The sequence below is a fragment of the Onychomys torridus genome, unplaced genomic scaffold, assembly GCF_903995425.1.
Source record: "Onychomys torridus unplaced genomic scaffold, mOncTor1.1, whole genome shotgun sequence".
NCBI lineage: Eukaryota > Metazoa > Chordata > Mammalia > Rodentia > Cricetidae > Onychomys > Onychomys torridus.
Genome location: NW_023412924.1, coordinates 31,964 through 41,351, shown reverse-complemented (window position 1 = coordinate 41,351; position 9,388 = coordinate 31,964). Strand labels below are relative to the sequence as shown.

The following is a 9,388-nucleotide window of genomic DNA, read 5'->3' as shown; positions in this document are numbered from 1 at the left end:
TCACCGTTACATGTGTCTCTATTTTGTCACCAATGACAAGAAACTTCCCTTTCAGTCTCCCACTTGAATCTTTGGGAAACTTTGTAGGTACTCATTAGTAACTTTGCTTTGCCAGTGATGAAATTAAGATTAAGAATAGTTATTTGATCAACATCTTAGAGTCAAAATCATGTATGTTCTTAACAGGTTGAACTGGTTCTATAAAACAACAAGAAACCCTATTATATCTGTGCTCTGAGGTGAGGTCTGAATTCTCATGTCCACTACAATATTCTTCACAATGCCCACTGTATTAAAGTGTCCACATGCCCACTAATGGGTGGACTGACAAAGCAAATGAGGTGTACATACGCATGTACTCATGAAAGAATACTATTCAAAAGATGGAAACTCTGTCCCTTGGAAAACCACAGATGTATCTGGAAGATATGTCAAATGAAATCATACAACCCAGAAGGCCCAGTATTTCCTAGTTTCACTTCAATGCAGAATCTAAAACAGTGAGACACAGAGAAGAGAAAATATGCAGTTATCAGAGCCTGGAGAGTTGACAGACTGAGGAATGATTGTTAAGGGAAAGTTTCAGTGGGATAAGAAGATATTTGGGACATCTTCCCCACGTGATAACAATGGCTAGTCATTAAGTACTGTGTGCATCTATCAAAACATCATTTTGTACTCATAAATAGATGCAACCATAAATTTCCAGTTCTCAATAAAGTTTACAGTGACTTACCCATCTTTAAAAAATGTTATAGCTTTTCTAAGTACACGTGGGTCAGGAATATTCTGTGCTTTATTTATGTAGATATAGGTATGCTGTCATGTGCACACATACAAATATATTATTTTTGTTGTTATTGGATTGCATAAAAAAACAACATGTGCTGCTTCTGGATATATAATGTGAATTGTCACAATAAATCCATAGAATTGTTGCAAAAGTGTAAGACAATATCCTTAACAATGTAAATATATTTGGATGCAGTGTTTTTCAATTTTAGAACTTTAAGATTAGAGATAGTCATAGAACATTTTTAAGAGTATAATTTAATTACAATATTTTTCTCTTTCCTTACTTCCATCCAAACACTCTCATGTACTGTCTCTGCTCTCCTTTAAATTCATGTTTTTTGTCAAAAAACTACTATTGCATGCATGTATGTACATATATACAATATATTAAAATTGTTACACCAATTGCACCTGCTTAGTCCTTATTTTTTAAATGTATGTTTTCTGTATTTTTGATATTTAGTATTCCAATAGCCAGATTAAGCAGAGGGACAGTTCCTGATCCACTGCTAGGAGTCCCACAAACAGACCAAACCACACAACAGTCACACACCTGCTGAGAGCTAGGTTGGTCCCATGTAGGCTCTGTAGCTGTCAGTCCATAGTCCATGTGTTCAGACTAGTTCAAGTTAGCTGTCTCTGTCCTCTTCACGACCTTGCTGATACACTCCCTCATCCTTCTCTTCAGCAGGACTCCTGAGGCTTGTTCCAGTGCTTAGCTGTGGATATCTGGATCTGCTTTCATCAATTACTTGATAATGACAATAAGGGTAGTCACCAATTTGATTACAGGAGAAGGCAAGTTCAACCATCCTTTCCACTATTGCTAGGAGTCTTAGCTAGGGTTATCCTTGTGGATTCCTGGGAGTTTCCCTGGCACCTGGCTTCTTGCTAATCCTGAAATGACCACCCATGAAGATACATCTTCCATTACTCTCTCCCTCCATCTTGGTCCCAACCCTCCTAATCCCTCATGTTCCCACTCTGCCCTGATGCTGCCTCCAATTTACATATGAACAGAGTCGAGCAAGTGTCCTTGTGGTATGATTGAGAATTCCTTGGGTATATATCCAAAATTGATATAGGTGAATCTTGAGGTAGATTGATTTCCAATTTTCTGAGAAACCGCCATACTGATTTCCAAATTGGCTGTACAAGTTTGTACTCCCACCAACAGTGAAAGAGTGTTCCTCTTGCTCCACATCCTCTCCAACATAAGCTGTCATCAGTGTATTTGATCTAAACCATTTTGACAAGTATCAGATAGTATCTCAGAGCATTTTGATTTGCATTTACCTGATAGTTAAGGATGTTGATATATATATAATCTGTCAAGTGTGGGGTTGGTGAAGATTTTTTCCTGTTCTGTAGGCTGCTGTTTTGTCTTATTGACAGTGTCCTTTTCTTACAGAAGCTTTTTAGTTTCAGGATGTCCCATTTATTAATTGTTGTTCTCAGTGTCTGTGCTATGGTATTCTATTCAGGAAGTTGTCTCCTATGTCAATGTGTTCAAGACTACTTCCCACTTTCTCTTCTATCAGGTTCATTGTAACTAGATTTATGTTGAGGTCTTTGATCCACTTGGATGTGAATTTTGTGAAGGGTGATAGATATGGATATATTTGCATTCTTCTATATGCTGACATCCAGTTAGGCCTGCATTATTTGTTGAAGATGCTTTCTTTTTTCATTGTATAATTTTGGCTTTTTTGTAAAAAATCAGGCCTTCATAGATATGTGGATTTATATGAGGGTGTTTGCTTAGAATCCTCTAATATAACTCTGTATTTTTATGCTAATATCATAATGTTTTTATTTCTATAGTTCTATAGTAGAGCTTATAATCAAGGTTGGTGATACCTTTATTGGATATGGTTGTTTAAACTATCCTGTTTATTTTTTCATATGAAATTGGCTGTTGTTCATTTGAGGGCTATGTAGAATTGTGTTGGATTTTTGAGGGGGATTGCATTGAATCTTGTAGACTGCTTTTGGTAAAAGTGCCACTTTTACTATGTTAATCTTACCTATCCATGAGCATGAGAGTTCTCCACATTTTCTGATATGTTCTCCAATTTTTTTTCTTCAAAGAATTAAAGTTCTTGTTACACAATGTTTTTCCTTTGTTTGGTTAGAGTTACCCTAAGATATTTTATTTTATTTGTGGCTATTGCAAAGTTTGTGATTCGCTGATTTTCTCAGACCATTTATGATTTGTACATAGGAGAGCTGGTGAATTTTTTTTAGTTAATATTGTATTCAGTTACATCACTGAAGGTGTTTATTAACTGTAGGTGGTCCCTGGTAGAATTTTTGGGGTCACTTATGTATACTATAATATCATCTGCAAATAGCAAAAGTTTGACTTCCTCCTTTGCAATTTTGTTGTATTTTGAGTATTGCATTGAATAGATATTGAGAGACTGGATAACCTTGTTGTCTTGTTCCTGATTTTAGTGGAATTGTTTTGAGTTTCTCTCCATTTAATTTGATGTTGGATGTCCACTTGCTGTATATTGCTTTTAGTATGTATAGATATGTTCCTTGTATCCTTGATCTCTCCAAGACCTTTATCATGAAGGAGTGTTGAATTTTGTCAAAGGCTGTTTCAGCATCTAATGAGATGACCATGTGGGATTTTTTATTTCAGTTTTTTATATGGTAGAATACATTGACATATCTTCATATGTTGAACCACCCCTGTATCTTTGGGATGAAGCTTACTTGATTATTGTGGATGATTTTTTGATGTGTTCTTGGATCAATATTTTAATGGCATCACTTGGGAAGAAGAAGGTACTTGGTGAGAGATGGAAGAGATTTGGAGAGGACATTGAGAGAGATTTTGAAGAAGAAACATTATGTATTAATTTAAGGAATTATAAAAGAAAAAATTAATGTAAAAAAGAAAATAAATGCTCATATGACATGAAGAAAGAGGAACCATTATGAGCATTTGGAGAGATTGTAAACATGTGCAACAACCAGGGAAGCAAGTACACAGGTTTCTCAAATAGGTAGAAATGAAGTATCATGAGATCCGGCTATACCATTGCTGTGCACATACCCAAATAACTCTACACTCTCTGATGCAGATACCAGAATACCCATGATCATTGCTGCTCTGTGTACAATATCTGGGAAATATAATCAACCAAGACAGTCAGCAAATTATGGGTAGAAAATTAACATAATATATATATATATATATATATATATATATATATATATATATACACACACACACATATATATATACATATATGTATATATGTATATATATCTCATAATTCAATTCTCTTCAGTTGAACTGTAAACAAAATGGATTGGAAATTCCTGGAACATGGGTAGAGCTAAAAATATTATAGTAAGAGATGTAACTCAGAGAAACTCTGAGTGTTACCCCTAATTGAGGAACTTAGTTTTGAAATTTTTTCATTTTTGTGATTAAGGTTGAGAGGGCATCTTTACAGGCCAGAGAGCAGGAGAGGAGGAACAGGATGTGGAGATTTGGGGTGAAGTCTTGATGTGGCCATTAAAACAGAAACAAAATGAAAAGAGAAAATACCAAGGTTGGTAAGGTACAAATGGGGTGTGAAAGTGCCCATAGGGGTAAGTAAAGCTGAGAGTAAACCAAAACTGTGGGTGTGTGAGAAAGCGACACAGAAACCGGCCACTAGGTAAGAAGAAGGTATCCAGAGGGAACAGAATGGGGGAAAGCGGGTGATGGGATGAATGCCCTATGTAAATAACTGTCAGATAACTAAAGTTTAAAATCTTACAGAAAATTGCAATGCAAGGCCAATAGAGTTGACCAAAGGCAAAGTCAACCACTGTCAAATGAAAAAAGTACAAACGTTCTGATGTCTGATGTTGAGTATTTAGAGTGGAATATTCACGTTACTGCTAGTATGAGCTTTGTTGTTTCTTTGTTTTGTGTTTTAGGCTCCATCAAATACAGTATGATATGTGTAATATACACTTATTATAAAAATAAAACTATCCCTATTATGTACAGTTTGTATAATCTCATGTCAGGAAATCTGAGAGAAAAAATTAAGAAGATTTGAAGTACTAGGTTTTAGTTGAGTAAACAAGGAAAACTACTACTCTGAGAGTGAGTTAAAATATTAACAATATAGATAGCTATAATAAAAGAAATTTTAACTGAGGTACTTTGACTTGCTGGTCACTGCTGATACTAGAATCCATGGGTATTTAAAGAAAAATATCAATGTCAAGTGCAGGATAGTTCTCCATGAGTTAACGGTGGAGGGACCAGCAGATCCCAAAGTGAAGTTGTTGCATTTTCTCTTAGGTGCTGACCAGAACTACATGGTAAGACTCTATTACTGAAGACACTGCACTCTTGACCCAGAACTGAGAGACAACAGCCTGGAGACAAGCAAGAAGCTCTCTCCCCGAGAGTAGCCCCAGCCCTCAGAGTCGTAGAAGGTGCTATTGAGGCTGCAGTGGAAAAACACTCATCAATGGCCCTGACACCTGTCAAGCAATTTGTGTCCACTGATTAGTGTCAGGATGACTGCTAGGGGCTAATCAATGGCCTAGTGATTGGATCTTATACCGACTCCTAGAAGGAATGCAACCCTGGTACTGTAAACATGACCAAAAGCACCTGGCTAGGGTGGTCTCAAGCCCTGTGGGGTTGGATTTACCACTTCTTATTGTGCTAAATGGACATGAGGTCAAACTACTTTCTAAATGGATGGATTATTAGCAATAGACTAGTGCAATTCTCAGCCTTGGTCATTGAAGCTTCTTATTGTGGAAGACAATGGTTAATGTAGGGACTCAAAATGGGGCTTTTGAATGTGAGAGGATGGAGGTGACAGAAAAAAAATTGGATGAGGAAGACAGCGAGTGGAAGTGGTCTAAATACTGTATTCATATATGAACTTTCCAAAAACAAAGTTTAAAAAAACTGACCACAGTGCTGAAAATAAGCAACTCTAGAGTCCACAGTCCTGAACGGGACAACTCTAACGGGCTTAAGGAACATGATGGACGAGTGGGAGAAGAAACAGAAAGCCAGAGGAAGAGGAGGGTTCTGTGAACCACTACCTTCTGTGTTCAGCATGGTCATTGGAATCATGAACACACAGAGGGGAGGATGCCTGCACAGACAGACATGAGAGCAGGGAGGGCTCTGTTGGACAGGAAGAAGAGAATCGGCAGGGGTGTGGGAGGATGGCGGGCGACATCGGGTGGTACTTATAATCATGTGCAATGCATACATTTATGAAACAAAGAATAATCAATAAAAGAAAAGAAGAAATCAAATCCATACATTTGGAGTTTTGTTTCAATAATAAACAAACACATGTATTAGGAAAAGAAGAATTTATTAATGTTATGAAGACAATAATTTGTGGACAATTTAGGTTCTCCTTTGAGTGTGAATTCAAAATCAATTTATACTCTACCTTTCCTTAAAGACTTCACTATTTTATATGTAATAGTAATAATAGTAATAATAATAATAATAATAATAATAATAATAATAATGATAATAATAATAATACAAGCTTTGTAGTCTACATTTTATTGCTTTACTTAATATTATGTAAAACAAAATCACTACTATATGCAAAGTACAGGGCCAAATATTATGATGAACTTAAACAGGGAATCTGGTGATAGAAAACACCTTTAAGTTTTCAGAAATAGTCATCATTTTGTGAGTTTTCTTAAGGCATCTATAATTTCTTTATTTCTTAAGCTGTATATAAAGTGATTTAGCAGAGGAATGATAATGGTGTAAAACAATGAATACATTTTTCCCTGATAATTGTCTGTGCCAGATCCAGAGAGCACATATATGACAAAGAGGGTGCCATAGAACAAAGAGACAAGTGCCAGATGGGCACTGCAGGTGGAGAAGGCTTTGCTTCTACCCTTCTCGGACTTTGTTTTCAGGATGGCAAAGAGCACACGCATATAAGAAACTATAATGCTCATAAAAGTACTCACTTGTATAAAAATTGCAAAAATGAAAGCAACCAATGCAATAATGGATGGGTCAGTGCAAGAAATTTTATAGAGTGGCAAAATCTCACAGTAGAAATGGTCTATTATATTGGAACTACAAAACGTTAACCTAAATAACAATCCTACATGAAGTTAGGCATGTAGAAGTCCAATTAGATATGACACACTCATGAACTGAACACAGAGTCTGTTTGACATTACCACTAGATAGAGAAGAGGGTTGCATATGGCTACATAGCGGTCATATGGCCATCGCTACCAGGAGGAAACATTCTGCAGTTGAACTTGAACAAAAAAAGTAAAATTGGGAGAAACACTCATCCAATGATATCATGTCATTCTTATTTAAAAATTTCATAAGCAACTTTGGAGTCACAGAGGATGAAGTACAGGCATCAGCAAAGGCTAAATGTCCGAGGAAAAGGTACATGGGAGTGTGAAGATGGGGATCCTTCCAGATGAGGAAGATTAAGCCAAGGTTTCCCACCATGGTGATTACATAGATGAAGAAGAACACCAGGAAGAGGGGGACTTGCAGCTCTGGATGATCTGTTATTCCTCTGAGAACAAACTCAGTCCTGTTTCCTTCCATCACACCCACTCAAGATGCTCACTGCAAGGAGGGAGGAGATTTTTTTAAAATGTGACTAAGGCTCAGTTAGAACAGGACTAGATTGAGACCACTTTCCTGTGCTACAGATACTCCACAATCAACAGATAGGAAGGTGTCATATGTCTGCTTTTTAAACATGCCATTAACAGAAAGTAATTCCTGAACAGTTTTAATGTATAAACTTTCAGCATCCAATTATCTGAAACATGAATGTGAACACAGACACTAATTTACCTGGTCTCATGCATTTGTGAATCCATTATAAATTGTATGTTTTTCTGTATGTGTTCTCTCTGTATGTGTGTGTGTGTGTGTGTGTGTGTGTGTGTGTGTGTGTGTGTGTGAGAGAGAGAGAGAGAGAGAGAGAGAGAGAGAGAGAGAGAGAGAGAGGGAAGAGAGAGGAGAGATTGTATACAGAATTTAGAATGATAAAATACGTAATACACTTTATACTAAAACGTCTTTTTGATTGTTTGCTTGTTTTTGATTTTATGAAACACGGTTTGTCTTTCTCTATCCCAGGCTATCCTGGTGCTAATATGCAGACTAGACTGCCCTCAAACTCAGATCCACCTGCCTCTGTCTCCAGATTGCTGGGATTAAAGGCACAGGGCACCCTGCCAGGCTTATACTAAAATGTCTTAAAAAGACACTAGCTCACTTTGAAAAAATTTTCCATTTTCCATAAGATTTAATATTTTATTATTAATAAATAATTCTTATACAAAGTGACAGTTTATGTAACGTCATTGTCATTCTGTCCTTTGAAAATACACCCAAGAACTTCTCGCATTTTCCTCCCTCTTTTCTCATCTTCTTTCTTCTTCTAGATGAAATCCTTTCGACTTTCATTTTATATATACACTTCAGTCTTTCAAAAGGTTTATATGTTAGGGATATTTAATGTCTTTGGTATTACATAAAAAAAATTTAATTTACTTTTTAATTTGAAATCCCTTCCCTCTTTAAGTTGCTTCTCATCAGGCATTTGAACACAGAGACTAGAAAAGTCACTAAGTTTGTGGGCCAAGCTGCACACACGATGGAGAGCCTGTTCACAGACTACTGTGGGAAGGTGCTCCCAGGGGATGTAATGTGTGACTCTGTACAGATGATCCTTGTGAAAACTCAAACCTCTGATGTCTCTTTTTGGGAGTTAGGATGTCCACTTTCACAGTTCATTATAAAGAAGCTTAAAAAAAGAATGAAAGAAAGAAAAAAGAAAGAAAGAACTGAAGAAGAAAGAAAAAAAGTCATGTTACCGAAATTCAGAAGCAGATTGTTAATGACTATATACATAATAGACAAAGAAGAAAAGAAACAATGATCAACATGTGTTCATGAATGCAGTAAGCCAGCAATTGAAGATAGATCCAGAAGAAACCAAAGAGGAGGGAATTGGAGACACCACCACATTGCATTTCTGTAATGCCAGCATATGCAGAATCCTGGACGTACTGTGTTTGTGTGTACACCACACTGCATTGGTAAACTAAAAGAGGGATAGGTCAACTGTCCACAGAAGGTATGAATGTCTAAACAATAGAAAGCCCTGGGTTGTTATAAGACCCAACAAATAGGCTTGTACCAATACACACTTTTTATTTTTTTCATTACCATTTTATTATGGATTTAACTAAAGTCCTCATGCTCATATCTGTGTTCTCCTGAAAGTAATTTTCCAAGAATAATCATAACAAACCAAAATGAAAAAAAAAAGGAGAGCCATTGGAACACAGAGATAATAAAAAGCATGTTGACGAAGTATAATCTTAAATAAGTAAAAATATGGAGAACTTGAATGTTACACAGAAAGTTATTTAGGGACTGTTTCATTTAAATAGAGACACTATCCTGAGAAGTATTTCCTTCTCCATTTTTTCTGGGCATAGAGAAAATAAATTTTGTTTATAGTTTTATTAGGCTTGTAAAGATATTAATGAAAGCTGTATGTTTGAAGTAAATTCAAAC

At 36.2% G+C, this 9,388-nt stretch overlaps 1 pseudogene; it reads right to left on the bottom strand.

Moving 5' to 3' along the window:
- Positions 1–6,486: 6,486 nt before the first annotated feature.
- Positions 6,487–7,399, bottom strand: LOC118576070 (annotated as a pseudogene).
- Between the last annotated feature and the right edge of the window lie 1,989 nt (positions 7,400–9,388).